Raw genomic sequence first — 20,775 nt, 5'->3', positions numbered from 1 at the left:
ACTTTCACTTTCACCAAGAGGCTTTTGAGTTCCTCTTCACTTTCTGCCATAAGGGTGGTGTCATCTGCATATCTGAGGTTATTGATATTTCTCCCGGCAATCTTGATTCCAGCTTGTGTTTCTTCCAGTCCAGCGTTTCTCATGATGTACTCTGCATAGAAGTTAAATAAACAGGGTGACAATATACAGCCTTGACGAACTCCTTTTCCTATTTGGAACCAGTCTGTTGTTCCATGTCCAGTTCTAACTGTTGCTGCCTGATCTGCATACACATTTCTCAAGAGGCAGATCAGGTGGTCTGGTATTCCCATCTCTTTCAGAATTTTCCACAGTTGATTGTGATCCACAGTCAAAGGCTTTGGCATAGTCAATAAAGCAGAAATAGATGTTTTTCTGGAACTCTCTTGCTTTTTCCATGATCCAGCGGATGTTTGCAATTTGGTCTCTGGTTCCTCTGCCTTTTCTAAAACCAGCTTGAACATCAGGAAGTTCACGGTTCACATATTGCTGAAGCCTGGGTTGGAGAATTTTGAGCATTACTTTACTAGCGTGTGAGATGAGTGCAATTGTGTGGTAGTTTGAGCATTCTTTGGCATTGCCTTTCTTTGGGATTGGAATGAAAACTGACCTTTTCCAGTCTGGGGAGGCCTTACAAATAGCTGTGAAAAGAAGAGAAGTGAAAAGCAAAGGAGAAAAGGAAAGATATAAACATCTGAATGCAGAGTTCCAAAGAATAGCAAGAAGAGATAAGAAAGCCTTCAGCAATCAATGCAAATAGAGGAAAACAACAGAATGGGAAAGACTAGGGATCTCTTCAAGAAAATCAGAGATACCAAAGGAACATTTCATGCAAAGATGGGCTCGATAAAGGACAGAAATGGTATGGACCTAACAGAAGCAGAAGATATTAAGAAGAGATGGCAAGAATACACAGAAGAACTGTACAAAAAACATCTTCACGACCCAGATAATCACGATGGTGTGATCACTGACTTAGAGCCAGACATCTTGGAATGTGAAGTCAAGTGGGCCTTAGAAAGCATCACTATGAACAAAGCTAGTGGAGGTGATGGAATTCCAGTGGAGCTATTCCAAATACTGAAATATGATGCTGAGAAAGTGCTGCACTCAATATGCCAGCAAATTTGGAAAACTCAGCAGTGGCCACAGGACTGGAAAAGGTCAGTTTTCATTGTCAATATGGGGCTCATTAAATTTGAAAACCCAATTCAGTTGAGGTGAGCCAGGCAGTGCTGTAGGAAGTGCAGCAAATTTATGATTATAATTCAGGAAATGTAGGCCTATTCAGCTGCTCTGTGTTGGCCTTGGACTATGATTTTAAAAGTTTTCCACCCTAAAAGAGAGAGCTCAAGATTTTTACTTTAAGGATGAAATTACATTTCATTCAAATTTAGCGTCGTGCTTCATAATACATCCAGTTTGTTTCATTTAAAATATCTGAAATTGTTTACCACTGTGTAAGATGGATTACATTCTCCATGCTATTCTACAGCTTGTGTGCCCACCGGTGCTCCTCATGGGGGCTTCTGGAGTGTTGTTTAGGCAAGTGTGGGAACACAGTGTTAACAAGCAGGATTAGCAGACTGCTAAGATGGAGTAACAGAGACAATTTGTTAGCGTGTGTTCAGAAGAGGGGTAGGTTGGCTAATTGACACCAACATGCCATCTGCTTGGCAGGTGTATCTCGTCAGTGAAAAATCTCAAGGCGAGGATTAAATGAGATATAAAGTATTGAGTACAAAGTCTGACATGAAGTAAGCTCTCAATAAATGCTAGCTGTTATTATTACCAAAGATAGTTCTCACACCCAGATGTTACTACCACTTACATGATCAGACTAATTACTGTTACTCTGATTCAAGGTGCACCAAGCCATGTTCTCATCCAACTACCCAGGCATATTTTTCCCTCCAGGAGGGGATGATCAAAATAACTTCATGCAGCCATATATCTCATTGCACATTGATATGTGAATCAGTCAAAAGATACTGGACATCTCTTTGTGGGCAGCACAACAAATTCTTTTGCCCATGGAATGGTAAAATAGACCTTGGATGTGGTGATTTTATCAAGGTATGGCTATCTCTTGAAGCAAATTTGGACCATGGGTCTTTTCTAATCAACAATTTAGCTTATTTCCCTAACTACCATTAGCAGGAGTATAATTTTCAAGTAGGTCTCAAATTCCCTAAAGCACATTTCATAGCCCACAGAAAAAAATACATTTTATAATGTGATCCAGAACATATATGGAAAGTTTCATGAAACAATACCTACCCGTATTTTATTAATTATCTAAAATCAGAATTCTGGGCCAACAGTCACTGTCCTGGGATCCACATATGAAAACTGACTGTACTTCCTGCTTAGTCTATATTTTTTTCCCTCTCTGTTCATTCCATTGCTCAGTCTGAACTGCCATGGTCTATGCTTTACTCATATCCTCCTCCTCCATTCGTGACTCCTGGCCAGCCTTGAGCTCTCAACAATATGAGCTCACCTACTTCTTATGTCTACAGTAACAGTCTTGCTTGGATTTTTCAGGATACTTTGAATATTTTATTCTATGACCCTTGGCTTTGGATCATATATGTTAATCGGTCTAAGTCCTCTAGTTTGCCCTGGCCTCCTCAATTCTGACCTCAACTTCACACAGAGGATGTGTAGTGACTGAAGAAACTTTCGTCCATATTAAATGTCCTCATTCCCTCACTTGTGCCAGGCACTGTTCTGCAGGCCACCAACTTCAATTTGCCTACAATTTGTCCATTCCAGTCTGCCTCCATTTTCCAAGAATAGTCTCTATTTTAAGACAGAATAAGTCCTTTTTGCTTAGTTCTTAGTGTGTGTATGTGCTATTTTATGAATGACTAATTAAGGCTTTCTGGGCAGTCGCAGACTATCCCTCTGATATGGTTCTCTTTTCAGCCTGATGATTGCTTTATTGTAGACACAGGGAAATAATTCCTGGAGTCAGAGAACTATGGACTCAAATCCTTGGGCCACATGATTTGTAACCTAATCATAGTTTTGCAAAGATTAAATACAATAAATAAAAATTATACTGTACTATCTGAATGCTTAGTGAGTCATCTAGCATATAATAGGTGGTAAGTAAATGTTAATTCATTCTCCTTACTTTTTTCTAGTTAGTAATGCATGAAGATAAAATAGAGTATGGTAGCATGGTAATGTTAGCAGATTTTAAACCCTTACACTGTGCTAAATACATCTTGTGCCTTATCTGAGCTAATTTTAGAACAACTCAACAGGATTCCTTATCATTTTACAGATGAGGAAAGTTGAAGTGCAAAGAGATTAAAGAGATGGCTGAGTTCAAAAAATTAGTAAGGTGCAGAGCTGTATGTGTATTCTCAAACTAGAAAGACATTCAGACTTCTGACCCCATTTATGCAATGAGATCCACTGGGGGTCAGAATTCCCTATAGATTAAAATCAGATTGCTTATTGCATACATAATGATATTTCTTGCCTCTCCCCAAGATTCTCATCTAGACTTCTTCCCATTATCCCCCACCCTCCATTAGCTTAGGACCAAGTCTTGGAAAAGTCTTGGGCATGATGTAGTTGGAAGCAGCTGCTGAAGTTTATGATAAAATAAAAAAAACAGTTATGAACCACTTGACTATTATTTTTCCACTCACCATTTTGCATAGTTGTGCAGCTGCTGCTGCTGCTGCTAAGTCGCTTCGGTTGTGTCCGACTCTGTGTGACCCCATAGATGGCAGCCCACCAGACTCCCCAATCCCTAGGATTCTCCAGGCAAGAACACTGGAGTGGGTTGCCACTTCCTTCTCCAATGCATGAAAGTGAAAAGTGAAAGTGAAGTCGCTCAGTCGTGTCTGACTCTTAGCGACCCCATGGACTGCAGCCTACCAGGCTCCTCCGTCCATGGGGTTTTCCAGGCAAGAGTACTGGAGTGGGGTGCCATTGCCTTCTCCAAGTTGTGCAGCACTCAGTATTAAATGTTCTGAACTGACTCAGCCAAGGCCAAGTAGATGCAGGCTCTGTCGGAGCATTTAGTTTACTGCCTAGCTCACAGAGCCACCTGCCTTGATGCTACAGCCTCTCTAACACATTTTTGTCAATTCCAAAGGCCATGAGGTTGGAATGTGCCTAACCACAGTACATCTCTTTGCTTTGGATGGTAACTAGTGCTTTTCCAGCTGTTCACTTTTTGCTGTCTTCCTTCTTTGTTTCCACACAGCTTGAGTTTTTGAGCTTTTAACATTCATGATTTTTTTTAAGCTGTTAGACCAAATCTAGAATTATCATTCTATCATTTCAGAGGACTTGGCTTTGTTCATTTTCATAGTTACGTCAAGTCCTGAGAGAATAGCTTTGAATAGAGTCCTCTTTAAAAATATATCTGTGGTGATATATGGCAGAAACCAACACAATATTGTAAAGCAATTATCCTCTAATTAAAAGTAAAAGAGAAAAAAATGTATCTACAACTATCTATCATCTGTCTATACCTGTCTATCCATCCATCCATTGATCTAGCCATCCATCTCAGAATTTAACATCTGATAAAACATAGTTTTAATTATTTCCATTTAATACATATACCTGTACATTTTTCTTATTACACTGAATTTATTTTTTAAATATGGAAAACATGTCCATGATTCCAAAAGCAAAACCATACGAGATAGATTCAGAACAGTCTTGCTTTCAAGCCATCTTCTTCACCCTGCTTCATCCCTCCCTTTAGATAAAATAATTTTACACTTCTGAACAATTTAAAAAGTATAATATACGTGCTGCTGCTAAGTTGCTTCAGTCGTGTCTGACTCTGCGACCCCATAGACAGCAGCCCACCAGGCTCCCCCATCCCTGGGATTCTCCAGGCAAGAACACTGGAGTGGGTTGCCATTTCCTTCTCCAATAATACAGTGGTATATTCACATCATGAGCATACAGCTTGATGATTTCTCACAAACTGAATATACCCATGAACCCACCATGTAGAATATTTCTAGTATCCCAGAAACTGCCCTTTCCACACCTAAGCCACTCTTGTCTCTAGAGACAACCACTCTTTTGACTTCAGATACTAGGTTAGTTTTACCACATGTAGTGGCTAAGTGGCAGTCACTTCAGTCGTGTCCAACTCTGTGTGACCCCATAGATGGCAGCCCACCAGGCTCCCCCGTCCCTGGGATTCTCCAGGCAAGAACACTGGAATGGGTTGCCATTTCCTTCTCCAATGCATGACAGTGAAAAGTGAAAGTGAAGTCGTTCAGTCGTGTCCAACTCTTTGCGACCCCATGGACTGCAGCCCACCAGGCTGCTCCGTCCATGGGATTTTCCAGGCAAGAGTACTGGAGTGGGGTTCCATCGCCTTCTCCAACCACATGTAGAACTATATATAAATAAAATAGTGAAACAATATATTTATGAGATCTATCCATATTGTGGGTGGTGGAAGTATTCGCTTTTTCATTGCTGCCAGTTTATTCTATTGTATTAAAAGACACATACAAGAATGTTCATGAAGCACTATTTGTTAAAGCAAAAAACTAGAAACCATTTTCTCCATCAATAGCAAAATGGATAAATTATTGTATTGGCGTGCTGCGATATATGGGGTTGCAAAGAGTCGGGCACGACTGAGTGACTGATCTGATCTGATCTGTACATGCATTTTAACACACATATATATTTCTGGTGGGTACATTTTCAAGAATAGAATTGGTATAGTATGTGTGTGTTCAGGCTTTAGTATATATTGCCAAAAAGTTTCTAAAAGTGGATGTTCCAGTTTACACTTCATCCAGCAGTATATAAGAATTCTATTTGTTCTTCATCTGCCAATATTGTCTTAGTAATATTATCTGTTCTTATAGGTAGCTCAGAGAAGGCGATGGCACCCAACTCCAGTACTCTTGCCTGGAAAATCCCATGGATGGAGAAGCCTGGTAGGCTGCAGTCTATGGGGTCGCTACGAGTCGGATACGAATGAGCGACTTCACTTTCATTTTTCACTTTCATGCATTGGAGAAGGAAACGGCAACCCATTCCAGTGTTCTTGCCTGGAGAATCCCAGGGATGGGGGAGCCTGGTGGGCTGGCATCTATGGGGTTGCACAGAGTTGGACACAACCGAAGCGACTTAGCAGCGGCCACAGCAGCAGCATAGGTAGCTAGTTCACTGTGCTTTTACTTTGTTTTTCCCTGGTGAATAATCATTTGTATTAGTTTTTAGTTTATTATTTTTTGCAAAAAGGGGAGAAATATATATAAACAGCCCTTTATTGCATAAAGGGTAGCACTCTCTATACATACTGTTTTCTATTTAGCGTATTACTTTTTCACTTATATATATTGAAGATCCCTATGTAACACAGCATGTCAATATATTCCTTATTTCTTTCTACAGCCACACAGTATTCAATTGTGTGAGTTTATCTTAGCTTCTTTAGTCAATCCCCTATTGATGGGCAGTTAGCTTACTTTCAAACATTTCCTGTTTGCAATTACGACTTGTGTGTAACTAAAATTAAGACTTGTGTATGGGTCTTTTCATTGTTTTGCTACTATACCTTTGAGATAGAACTTAGAACTTGCTGTGTCAAAGGTAAATGAGGATGTAATTTTGTTAGATATTGCCAAATTTCCTTCCATCAGGATTATGACATTTTATACTCCCACAAGTGACTGGTGAGACATACATCTATATTTTATGCTATAGACTATTCTCTTAGCGTATTAAATAGGCACTGGTAAATTTTTTTAAGAATCTTTAAAGTAAAAGTTTTGATTATCTATAATACTACAATCTCATAGGCACTTTAATTTTCCTTTAATGTGTAAAAATTTTAATTGAGTTAATAATGTAATATGTATTCTTGACTCACAGACTTAGTCAGACACAACTGAAGCGACTTAGCACGCATGTACCACAGCAGTTGATGAGACTGCTGTTCTACCACACCTCAGGGAGTATTATGAATTTCAATTTGATAGAGCTTATCAACTGCTTCATTCTTAATTTGCACAACAATAAATATCTGTTCTATTTATAGCAGGTATTCAACATACAGCTCTTCACTTGATTAACACCTCAGAGTTTCCTATAAAAATGCATACTTGCTCTTTTTCAATTTAAAATAAAAAAATTTTAATGCAAGAAAGAGAATGTATCTGTTAAGTGCAAAAATGTCAAGTTCTTAAATTTTCCCTTTTATACTTAGGGTTTATGAGATGACCTGCATGATTAGCTAAGTACAGTTTTGTCACCAAGAGGTGGTTTAGAATTGTGAGCAGCTGGTTATAATTTCTTCAGCTCTCCTATTAAAGCTCTCCAAATAAACATGCAATCTAAAGACAGTGTGCTCCCTATCAGAACTGGAAGAGCAAACCCCCTCATCCTTCTTACAATGTATTATTACCCATAAACACCCTTTACATAGTAATTCTGGAGCTCTCACTAAATTTGTGCATCTCAGTGGCTCTCAGGATGAGACCCCAAACCAGTAGGTCAGAACCATCTGAGAACGTGCAAGAGCGCATGCATACTCAGTTGCTTAGCCGTGTCTGACTCTTTGAGACCCTATGGACTGCAGCCCACCAGGCTCCTCTGTCCATAGGATTTTCCAGGCAAGAATACTAGAGTGGGTTGCCATGCCCTTCTCCAGGAGAACATGTTAGAAGCAACCTAGATGTCCATCAACAGATGAATGGATACAGAAGATGTGGTACATACATAAAATGGAATATTATTCTGCTATAAAAAGGAATGCATTTGAGTCAGTTCTACTGAGGTGGGTGAACCTAGAGCCTATTATGCAGAGTGAAGTAAGTCAGAAAAAGAAAAACAAATATCATAATGCATATAAATGAAATCTAGTAAGATAGTACTGACAATTCTATTTGCAGGGCAGCAAAGGAGATGTAGACATAGAGAACAGACTTCTGGGCACAGAGAGGGAAGGAGAGGGTGGGGTGATTTGAGAGAGTAGCATGGAAACATATACATCACCATATGTAAAATAGATAACCAATGGGAATTTGCTATATGATGCAGGGAACCCAATCTGGTGCTCTGTGACAACCTAGAGGAGTGGGATGAGTTGGGAGGTGGGAGGGAGGGTCAAGAGAGAGGCGACATATGTATACCTATGACTGATTCATGTTGATGTATGGCAGAAACCATCACAATATGATAAAGTAATTATCCTCCAATTACAAATAAAATAAAATAAAAATTCAGATTCCCAGGCCCCATCTTGAATCTTCTGTATCAGTATCTTTGCAGAAATCTGGCAATCTGAGAGTGTGTGTGTATTTCAGTTGGGATCAACTATGTGTAATATTAAATTTACCCCTTAACTATTTTTAAGTGTATCATCCATTAGTGTTAAGTGCATTCACATTGCTATGCAACATTACCAACATCCATTTCTAGAACTTTCTTCATCTTGCAAAACCAAAACTATATATTCATTAAAAAACAACTTTCCATATTAGCCCCTGGCCACCACCATCCTACTTTCTGTCTCTGTGAATTGGACTACTCCAGGTACCTCAAATAAGTGAATCATACAGTATTTTTCATTTTGTGAGTGGCTTATTTAACTTAGTATAATGTTCTCGAAGTTTATCCATGTTGTAGTATGTGTCAGAATTTCCTTCTTTTTTAAGGCTGAACAATATTTCATTGTATGTGTGTACCACATTTTGTTTATCCATTCATCTATTAATGGACACTGGGTGGCTTCAACTTAACCATCTGTGTTTTAACCTTTTAAGCCCTCCAGGGGATTCTCATGGAGAAGGCAATAGCACCCCACTCCAGTACTCCTGCCTGGAAAATCCCATGGACGGAGGAGCCTGGTAGGCTGCAGTCCATGGGGTCTCGAAGAGTCGGAAACAACTGAGCGACTTCACTTTCACTTTTCACTTTCATGCATTGGAGAAGGAAATGGCAACCCACTCCAGTGTTCTTGCCTGGAGAATCCCAGGGACGGCGGAGCCTGGTGGGCTGCCATCTCTGGGGTCGCACAGAGTCGGACAGGACTGAAGCGACTTAGCAGCAGCAGCATCAGGGGATTCTCATGAGTTTGGGAACTACTGGTTAATAGGGAATAGAGATGTAGTGATTAATGTCATCTTGACAGATCTAGAATTCTTTTTTTAGAATGTTTTAAGGGAGATAGTGAAGGACAGGGAAGCCTGGTGTGCTGCAGTTCATGGGGTCTCAAAGAGTCAGACATGACTTCATGACTGAACAACAAAGCTATATTTGATACGGTAAGTTCACCTAAATGAAGGATATGACTCATGGCAAAGAAGTATAAAATCTCTTTGCTTGGGGTAATCTCACAAGGATGCAGTATTTAACACTATAATGGCAAACAAAAAGTACTTAATAATGTTTGAAATAAAAACTGTGTTACTTTAAGCAAGAATATGTATGATGATAAAGCCTTAAAATAGGCTAATCTGATCTTTGAAAAGTGTAAACTGGATGGGGATGAAGACTTATCAAATTAAAAATAGAAGAGGGATGAAAGAAAACATAATGACATTAAAGGGTACAATGCTGTAAATAACGTAATAGTAAACAGAAGCATTCTAGTTTATGCTTAGCATGGAATTCAGTGAGCTGTTTATGGAATTAACATTACAGCAGTTTTGAATCAGCTGAATTCTCTTGTAGTTATCAGGGAACATCTGTGGTTATATAAACCACCATAATGATGGTAGTCAAATCTCATGAAACAGAGCGTTAACCCGCAGCCCGAGGTAGTCAGTCAGTCGCGGCCTTCATGGTTGTTTGCAGACTTGCATAATGAGTTAAAGTGATTGGGAGATTCAACTTTCCCACAAGAATCCCAGCTAGAAAATCCTGCTGAGGGCAGAGTGTAGTACTAGTCAGGCTAATGATATGATTTGACATAGGAATATTAATTCTCACTCAAGAAATAAAAATATGTATTTGATTCTAATACATTCGATTTGAAAGAGAATATGACCCAGCTGCTCATATACCTGATACCTGGCACAGATTATCTGAATGAATAAAGAAATAAACGAATAAATAATGAATGAATAAATTTCATGAATTTTATTGAGTACTTATGATGTGTAAGCTAAAGGGAGGCCCTAGCATTTTACAAAAATAAGTAATTTAACAGATTCCCTGGTGAGTAAGAAGTAAATGAATATCTTCTTCTTTGTTTGGTATCTTTCATTTTCACTATTAAGTTAACTGCATAACCTTGGGCAAAGTCCCCAGGCCTCAGTTTATTTGTCTGTAAAACTGGGTATGTGTGGGTGCCATGGGATGCCAAGACAGATGATCTTTAAGGTTTCTTACAGTTTTCAAATTCTGTTTCTTAGGCTGTATTGTGGGGAAGGGGCATTCTCATGTATTAATTCATTCAGCAGTGTGTGTTGAGTGAATATAAAGCGCTGTGCTATAATTTTCCCATAACTTATTAAAATCACTTTCCTTTTTCATGGCTATAAAACAGCATGGCTAAATGTCAGAGAGAAAAATCTTCATAAATGGTCCCTATAAAACTCATACCAAAATAGCAAGCACCCTGGGGATGCTGGCACAGCCCCATGAGTGAGGTACTCTCCTACCTTCCCAGAGTTTCCAGGTCCCAAGAAGAGATCATCAGAGCACTTCTGGTGAGTACTGCCTCCTCCTGATGCCTTCACAAATCATTCTTTGGCAACAGCTGTGTAAGGACCTTCAGGCCTTTCCACTGATCAGCAGTACTGTGCAAAAAGTTAAAAAAATCATTTCAGAGGCATTTGGTTATTTAAAGATTTGGATCTTTATAAACACATCCATCCCAAGTGATAGAGAAATAGGACTCACAGATGTTGCTTGATTTCTCTTTTTACCTAGGGATTTCCTGATATCTGTTTTTCAGTTTCAAAGTAAGTATTAAATGCTTGTATAATTTAAGTGTTTCATTTAATTAAGCTCAAAAATGTATTTAAACTTTAGATCAGCCTAGATAACTTGAAAATAGAAACAATGGGGCAATTCTGCCAGTTCAGGCTTGATCTAGAATGCATTCCATTTCGAATGACTTAGGTGTTGGTAAATATAGTTCTAGCAGTTTCTGGGCAAACCAATTCTAAATGCTTGAATCTTTCAGGGCTATATTTATACAAGCAAGGCTATCACATTCTATCTCTGCTTCCCATCATTTTAAAATGAGTCCATTTCTTGGGCCTGAAATGGGTGAGGAATACGTCTTCGCTTAAAATTACAAACCAGTGCCAAGGCAATAGCATGACATACCTAAAGAACATTTTTATTATAGCTGAACAGCACCTTGACATCTGCAATAAATATATTCCTGAAAAGTTGTGTTTGCCTACTTCATTTAAACATCTTGCTACTCTCCCCGTTTATGTGCTATTGCTCTGCCACTTGAAATATAATTGAATCCAGCCATTTTTATTTGGCACAAATGTATAAAATAGATTACTTATTGTTTGCTATACTGAATGATGTCTGCACACTAGAACTAGGAAAGAAAAATGAAATGTGGTTTACATGCACGTCTACATTGGTGATTTTCCTCAGAGAAAGGGCAACATTTAGTAACTGCAAACAGATTGACTTTGTAAAGTATGATAATTCCTTTTTAATGAATATGTGTTCCAAATGACATCTTTTCTTATTGGGGTAGGTTTACTCTGTATCATATGAGTAATTATTTAAGACATTTAGGAATATGTTCTAGATGTATATTTCTAAGCACTGAAGATGTTTAGGATTGTTTTGCATGTGTATTGCCTCCTGTAGAACCCAAGGAGGCTAATTCTTTCTACCTTTCCTCCCTTTCTGAGAGGGAGGCTCTTTGTGGACCTAGTTCCATGGAGGTGAGAACTTGCCCCAATCCTCTTCTCCATCCTGGCTGCATCTGTGCTAGCTTTCATGAATATCTTTGACACTACATGTGCCTTAGCTTCCCAGGTGGTGCTAATGGTAAAGAATCTGTCTGCAATGCAGAAGACACCAGAGACTCAGGTTCAGTTCCTGGGTGGAGAAGATTCCCTGGAAGAGGAAATGGCAACTCACTCCAGTATTCTTGCCTGAAAAATTCTATGTTCGGAGGAGTCTGATGGGCTACAGTCCATGGGGTCCAAAGGAGTTGGACACGACTAGGCACACATGCATACACATGTGCTTTAGCTTACCAAGAGGCTTTCTGCCTCAGGCTTTGTCCAGGTCCTCTTAATGCTTCAGTCAGAGACTAGTTCCTCCAGAAACACAAACTGCCCCCATGTCACAGCCCTGCATGAAATCCAGAGTGGTTCCCATTACCTTAGGACGTACTTAAAACTTTCAAGCATGTCATCACCTGGCCCTGCCTGCAAACCAGACTCATTTCTGATGGCTTGGATCACAATTCTCAAGTTCACTCCTGTTATTCTTTCTGCTGGAGCACACTTTCCCAACTCCTTCACTTGACAGATGCAAATCAGTTCTCTACTTCTGACTAGAAGCCTCACTGATCTCCATGCCGAGTTAGTCACCTTCTCTCCCTGTGACCGCAGTGCCCTACGCATAGTGTTATCACAATACCACACCTATTCATTCATCCATTCTTCTGTTTCTCCCACTAAACAAGGAACCTGTCATTTCTGTAACCCTAACCATTAAATCTTTCCCCTTATCTATGATGTCTCTAGCAATGATAGCAATGCCTAATGCGTAGTTGTTTCTCAATAAAGTCGGGTTGCAAGAATGAATTCATTCACCCCTCCATTCATACTTTAGTCAACTTATTTTTTTTTAAGCTCTGTTACCAGAAAGCTTATTATGCTAACAGCAGTATATCTAGGGCATCTGTTTCAAAATAATTTTGTGATTAATTTGTGCCCCTTACAGGATTTCATACTGGCATTAATATCCTATAACATCACCTGGGCCACAATATTTTAAGCAGCATGACAGCTTATGCCAAAATATGAGATGATGAGAAACAGATTATGGAACCCCAAGCAAATATTTCAGAAAGATGTACTGTATAATTAGTTGTTTATAAAAACTTTCCCAAGGTCTACCTTTTAATAGATTCTCCCACATTACAGGAGGATCTGTTTGAATAGAACTTACATCCACACTGTGCTCTTTAATGGTTCAGTCAAATGTCTCTACTTACATTGTTAAAAATATAGTTTTCTCTTCCAAATAAGGTTTACCTGTAATGTGTTCACCTGAGCACTTTCTTATTATCAGCTGGCAAGCAAAATGAAAAAGCGATTGGACCTAGGGCTGCAAGTGCCAGCTTTGACTCTTGAAGGTGTGTGGTTAGAAAGCAGATTTTCTACTGTATGAATTAACTGTGCCCAAGGCTTATCTTTCCCTTTTTTAAGATTTCCCTTTGGCTATGCAGAGCTTAGTGCTGCAGTAGGCCTTATACGAGAATAGTACTTACCAAGCAGAGCAATTTTACCCCCCAGGGTACATTGGGCAATATCTGGAGTCATTTTTGGTCATTGCAATTGGGAGAGAGTGGTGAGTGATGATAACATTACTTTGTAGAGGCCAGAGATGTTGCTGCACCTCTTACGTTCAAAATTCAGCACCCCACATTCAAAATTCTCCAGCCTGAAATGTCAATAGTGCCAAGATTAAAAACCTTGCAGTAGCCACTAAGGAAGACAGCATGGAGGTTCCTTAAAAAAAATCTAAAAACAGAGTTACCATATGATCCAGCAGTTCCACTTCTGGACACGTGTTTGGAGGCAAACATGATTCAAAAGGATACATGCACCCCAGTGTTCGTTGCAGCACTATTCACAATAGCCAAGACATGGAAACAACATAAATGTCCATCAACAGAAGAATGGATAAGAAGATGTGGTGCATACATACAATGGAATATTACTTGGTCATGAAAAAGAGTGAAATAATGCCATTTGTAGCAACATGGATGGACCTTGGGATTATCATACTAAATGAAGTAAGTCAGGGAAAAACAAATATAATATGAAATCACTAATATGTGGAATCTTTAAAAATGATACAAATGAACTTATTTACAAAACAGAAACAGACTCCCAGACTGAGAGAATTAACTTATGGTTGCCAGGAGGAAGGATGGGGGAGAGAGATGTATGGGGAGCGTGGGATTGACATGTACACACTCTTGTATTTAAAATAGATAACCAACAAGGACCTACTGTAAAAAAAAAAAAAATAGCAATTTTTTGGAAAGAATACAATTTTAAAATTTAAAAAATGTATTATGGGAAAAAAAGAAAAGAAAAACCCTGTACTAGGGTGGATCAAGAAAGGTGAAATTAGAAGCTGAAAAGTGAGAATCTGCGATGCCTGTGATTGACTTTTCTATTGTGGTTTGCTGCTCGTTCCAAGGGATGTTCATTACAGGCAGCTCTCAACCTACGGCTGTAGGCTACTCCAAGGCCCGCTGGAGAGTCTGTCTCACTCCAGTTGGCTAAGACTCTCTCATATAACATAATACAGTCACAAGAGTGATGACCATCACCTTTATTGTGTTCTCTTGATTAGAAGTAAGTCACAGGTGCCACCTGCACTCAGGTGGAGGATGTTATGAAAAGCTGTGGACACTCAGAGGTAGGAATCATAAAGACTACTCTGGGATTCATCCATGCCACATGTTCTCTCTTTTTGTTGGAGGGGCAGGTCTGCACTGAGAGATTTGTGGGATCTTAGCTCCTGGACAAAGAATCAAACCCAGGTCCCCTGCAGTAGAAGTGTGGAGTCCTAACCACTGGACCACCAGGAAACTCCTATTGTATTGTTATCTGGATGGCAGGTATGGTGTTTTGTGCTGTGCAAACCTGGTTAAGCAACACAAGGTTGAAAAGCAGAAGTGAAGGAGTGGCCATCTCTGCTGGTCATCATGGTCAGATCAGTGGTGGGCTGATGTGAGAGTGCCAGGCCAATTCCAGCTGCTCCAGTTACTCTTTCCAACTTCTGACCAATAGGAACGCCAGGGCCACCATCAGAGACTGATTAAAACCTACAGAGGCAATAGCTGCACAAAAGCAATAGCTTCCAGTCAGCTCCCCTTCTTAGCTAGGAGTCTGGTATCTTGGACTAAGTGTTGAGTGAGTCCAAATCCACCATGAGACCTTCATTTCCCCAGCATCTCACAATGGTATTAGGTTGATTCTATGATGCCTCTTCTTCCATAATACTCAGAGAACTCTGCTCCCCTCACCGAACTGTGACACAGGTAAAGTTCCATAATAGAATCAGAATATATCAGCATATCCTGTGTGCTTATCACTGTTCCAGGGGCTATGGTCGGTAAAATCTAGTATAACATTATACTCCCACTAGAATATAATACAGTAAATACAGTTAATATAATAAAATACAACCTCTCTGTTTTGTTTACTGCTATACCCCACAAGGTCGAGAATAGTCCTTGTAGTAGGTAATCATAAGTATTGTCTTTGTGAAATATGTACATATAAATAAAAGACATATATATATATATATCTCTGTTTGTCTCCTTTCTTATTGCTTATTTTAGCATTTAAATGTATTTTGTATCTAACTTGACCCTATTTTCTTATTCAGAACATCTTTTGGGAAAGGCAGGGTGGACTACTGTTTAAGTGGTACATTGGCATTTCTAAAGTCCAAGGAAAGGGCTCCATAGTTCCAACTGTTATCCAATTAATGCAATATGGTACAACATGATATAGAGTATAAATTTACCATTTTGCTAGGTGATTCTATCTATGTAGCTGCTTGTCTATCTAGTCCCCTAGTCAATTGGATTTCTTAATCAAAGATTATCTTTAGGACCCTCAGCATGTCTTTCTTGCTTATTTCCACAAACTCCCCCATTACACAGATGTCCATTCTGTCCCCTCTTTGCTATTCGTTTTTAATCACTGTTCGTCATATTTAATGGTTAAACTTATTATTATACTTTACTATACTTTTTATACTAAAAAGTATTTTATTATACTTCACGGTTTTAAAGCATTTTATTTACATAATGAACTTTCTGTTGGTTATAAAGTCAAACATGTTTCCTGCTTTTATTCAATGTTATCTCAGTTTTTGTAAAGAATTTTTCTGGAATTGGTAAACAAGTGAGGGACATTAAAAACTAAGGAGACAATGTCCATCTGCTATAAATCACAGTCCACAACTTAGGGAGTAGCCCACTCTGCTTTCTCCACAGGATGTTCTGAACTGGAAAATAGTCCAGCCAAGCTGGACACCAGAGGTATTTAAATGCTAAAATGAGCAACAAGTAAGGGGATATAACATTTGTGCTCAAGATAAATACATGAAGTTTGTAGATAATATCAATAAAAATCAGAAAAAAGTGAAAGCAAAAGTTGTGACTGACTCTTTGGGACCCCGTGGACTGTATACAGTCCATGGAATTCTCCAGGCCAGAATACTGGAGTGGGTACCTGTTCCCTTCTCCAGGGGATCTTCCCGGCTCAGGTATCAAACCCAGGTCTCCCACTTTACAGACAGATTTTTTACCAGCTGAGCCACAGGGAAGCCCAAGAATACAAGAGTGGGTAGCCTATCCTTTCTCTAGTGGATCTTCCCGACTCAGGAATTGAAACTGGGTCTTCCGCATTGCAGGCAGATTCTTTACCAACTGAGCTATCAGGAAAGCCCAAAAATTGGAAAAGAAGGTCAAATATATTTATAGATTTTGACCATATGCATCATTTGTAATGGAAAAGTATTAGCGTATAACCTTGAGAGGAAAAACCCTCTGTCCACAGTGCTTTTTAGGAAGAGCATGCCTATTTGGGGAAGGAAATTACCATTTGCCATTAATTTTTGTAATTTAAATTTAATAAAGTAATAATCAGGGAACATTATTAGAAGGGGCTTTAGTGATCTCTTGGTCCAATCCTCTTATTTTGTGGAAGATTTATGTGGGGCCCAGGGAAATGCTTGTTGGGTCATGCTAATGAATAGGGTAGAATCCAAAAGTTGAAAAAGACTTTCTCTAAACATTCTTGTTGAGTCACCATCCCTGAAGTGGCCCATTTTATTTCTGAACCATTAATTCATGGCGTCTTAATTTTTGAAACTAGTCACTAGAATTCTAGGATCTTACCTAGTAATAAGAAAACTTCATCTTTTCTGATAGTTCTGTTCCTCTCACTGAGTAATGTATTTAGTTTCAGTGGATTTTATTTTTATTTTTTAAGAAGGTATACATTTTTGGACACTTAAAAGATCATATAACATTTTAGAAGAACTCGATAACACCAGTTTTATATTCCAGTTTTCTCATATACAACAGTTGAAATAAAATCCCTTCACACCCCACACACACACAAAAAAAAAAAGAAAAAAGAAAAAAGAAAACCATACCCTTTACAATGTAATTGAAAAGAATAAAATACTTAGGGATAAATTTAACAAAAGAAGTATACGATTTATATGCTAAAAGCTAAAAAACATAAGCCAACTCATTGGAAAAGACCCTTCCCCAATGGAAAAGACTGAAGGCAAAAGGAGAAGGGGGCGGCAGAGGATGGGATGGTTGGATAGCTTCACTGACTCACAGACACGAATTAGAGCAAACTCTGGAGTATAGTGGAAGACAGGGAAGCCTGACATGTGCTATATAGTCCAGGGGGTTGCAAAGAGTCAGACATGACTTAGTGACTGAACAACAAATAAGTGGAAAGACATTACATGTTCACAGAGCAGAGGACTTAATACTGCTAAGATGTCAATACTCCCCAGTTGAGCTTTGGATTCTATGTAATTCCTCTCAAAATTCAAAATGAACTTCTGCAGAAATTGAAAGCTGATCCTAAAATTCACATGAAAATGAAATGGTCCTAGAATACCCAAAACAGTCTTGAAAAAAGGAGAATAAAGTTAAAGAATTCACATTCTCTGATTTCAAAACTTTAGTAATCAAGACATTGTGGTACTGGCATAAGAATAATATACAGATAAATGGAATACAACTGAGAATACTAAAATATATCTTCACATTTATGGTCAACTCATTTTTAACAGGGCACCAAGACAACTCAGTGGTGAAAAACAGTCTTCAACAAATGGCACTGGGAAAAAAAAACTAGGTGAAAAAAAGTGAAAGTGTTAGGAACTCAGTCCTGGCCAACTCTTTGCCACCAAATGGACTATAGCCCGTCGGATTCCTCTGTCCATGCAATTCTCCAAGAAAGAATACTGGAGTGGGTAGCCACTCCCTTTTCCAGGGAAAACTAGGTATCCACATATAAAAGAACAAGTTGTACCCCTTTATTACACATTACACAAAAATCAACACAGAATGGATCAAAAACCTAAGTGTAAAGTTAAAAATTAAAAAGAAAAATCTCGTAAGAGGAAAATCTAGAAATAAAACTTTGTGACCTTGGGTCAGGCAGTCTTCTTAAATATGACCTCAGAAGCACAAGTCACAACAAATAACTGCTAAATTGGACTTCATTAAAATTAAAATCTTTCGTGCTTCAAAGGATACTATCAAGTAAATGAAAAGAATAGGAGGATGTATTTACAAATAAGATGGCTGATAAAAGATTAGTAGATACAATATAAAAAGAACTCATATCTCCACAATAAAAAGATTACCTAGTTAAAAAATAGGCAACAGATCTGAATAGATATATCCAAAAAGATAGGAAAATGGCCAAAAAACAAATTAAAAGATGTTCAACATTATTGCTATGTCACTTCAGTCATGTCCGACTCTGTGCAACCCCATAGATGGCAGCCCACCAGGCTCCCCTGTCCCTGGGATTCTCCAGACAAGAACACTGGAGTGGGTTGCCATTTCCCTCTCCAGTACATAAAAGTGAAAAATGAAAGTGAAGTCGCTCATTCGTATCCGACTCTTAGCGACCCCATGGACTGCAGCCTACCAGGCTCCTCCATACATGGGATTTTCCAGGCAAGAGCACTGGAGTGGGGTGCCAAACAATCAAAACCACAATGAGAGACCACTTCATGCTTACTAGAATGACTATAATCAAAAAGACAACCAATAGCAAGTGTTGGTGAAGCTGTGGAAAAATTGGAATCTTCATACATGACTGGTAGGAATGTAAAATGATGTAGTCACTATGGAAAAGTCTGGAAGTTGCTCATAAGGTTAAGCAGAGAATTACCGTATTACCCAGCAATTCTAATACTAGGCATATGTACAAGAGATATTAAAAATATATGCTCACACAAAAATATGTGTATGAATGTTCAGAGCCACATTGTTCATAATAGCCAAAAAGTGAAATAATGCAAATCTCTGTAAATTGATGCATGGATAAATATAATGTGGCATATCCATGCAATGGAATACTATTCAGCTCTAAAAATCGAAGTACTAAAACAAGCTGCCACATGGATGGATTTTGAAACATGGTGTTAAATTAAAAAAGCCAATCACAAAGTACACAACATTGTATGATTCTGTTTATATGGAATGTTCAGAATGGGCAAATTTCTAGAGACAAAAAGTCAATTAATGATTGCTTAGGGCTGAAGATTAAAAATAATGGGGAGTGACTGCTAAATTTATATAGGGTTGCTTTGTAGGGTGATGAAAATATTCTAAAATTGTTTGTGATGCTGGTTGGCACAACTCTATGAAGATACTAAAAACTTTGAATTATATCCTTTAAGTAGATCAATTGTATGGTTTGTGAATTCTATCTTGATAAACTATTACTCTGTCTATATAATATATATTTACATAAATACACTGCTGCTTAGTTGCTTAGTCGTATATGACCCTCTGTGGCCCCATGGATTGTAGCCCACCAGGCTCTTCTTTCCATGGAATTCTCCAGGCAAGAATACTGGAGTCGGTTGCTACTTCCTACTTCATGGGATCTTCCTGACCCAGGGGTAGAACCTGTGTCTCTTGTGTCTCCCTCATTGGCAGGTGGATTCCTTACCACCAGCGCTGCCTGGGTGAGATATATATTCTTTATATATACATTACTCACACAAGCTATATATACGTTTAAAATTAAACAGATACACAGTATAGTAAAAATACTCCCCAAACATTTGTCACATGCTTCCTGGATAGTCACATGGATACAAAGACCAATTGTCCCATCCCTTCCTGCCCTAGGTTTGCACAGCTTCAGTTCAGTTCAGTTCAGTTCACTCAGTCGTGTCCGACTCTTTGCGACCCCATGAATCGCAGCACCCCAGGCCGCCCTGTCCATCACCAACTCCCGGAGTTCACTCAGACTCACGTCCATCGAGTCAGTGATGCCATCAGCCATCTTATCCTCTGTCGTCCCCTTCTCCTCCTGCCCCCAAATCCTCCCAGCATCAGAGTCTTTTCCAGTGAGTCAACACTTCGCATGAGGTGGCCAAAGTACTGGAGTTTCAGCTTTAGCATCATTCCTTCCAAAGAAATCCCAGGGTTGATCTCTTTCAGAATGGACTGGTTGGATGTCCTTGCAGTCCAAGGGACTCTCAAGAGTCTTCTCCAACACCACAGTTCAAAAGCATCAATTCTTCGGTGCTCAGCCTTCTTCACAGTCCAGCTCTCACATCCATACATGACCATAGGAAAAACCATAGCCTTGACTAGACAGACCTTTGTTGGCAAAGTAATGTCTCTGCTTTTGCACAGCTTAGCAGGTAGAATTATGGCTTTCTGTAGGAGCCAAGGATGAAGCCACATCCAATAGAGAGACACGTGGCTGCTGTGTCCCCAACAGACCTAGCTGTCTTTGCTTCAAGGTGAGTCAGCCTCAATATTCACTTTTA

General features: G+C 39.0%; 1 protein-coding gene across 2 annotated transcripts in view; it reads right to left on the bottom strand.

Moving 5' to 3' along the window:
* The window catches only part of PALS2 (protein associated with LIN7 2, MAGUK p55 family member), a 164,260-nt gene extending 149,089 nt beyond the window's left edge, over window positions 1-15,171 (bottom strand). Inside the window, exons 1-2 of one of the 2 annotated variants that reach the window (XM_086396317.1) lie at window positions 12,219-15,171; window positions 10,641-10,778 (exon numbers count right to left, since the gene is read on the bottom strand). The gene's annotated coding sequence lies outside the window, so the exon portion shown is untranslated. Of the gene's footprint in view, window positions 1-10,640; window positions 10,779-12,218 lie in introns of those variants that run through there. The other variant, XM_086396307.1, reaches the window with a different exon arrangement.
* Window positions 15,172-20,775: the final 5,604 nt, after the last annotated feature.

Source organism: Bos grunniens, chromosome 4 (genome assembly GCF_055505025.1).
Source record: "Bos grunniens cultivar Pamir isolate PY7600 chromosome 4, Bosgru_T2T1.0, whole genome shotgun sequence".
In the NCBI taxonomy this organism is placed as follows: Eukaryota; Metazoa; Chordata; class Mammalia; order Artiodactyla; family Bovidae; genus Bos; species Bos grunniens.
Note: the sequence above shows the minus strand (reverse complement) of the source record. Positions and strands in the feature narration are given on the sequence as shown.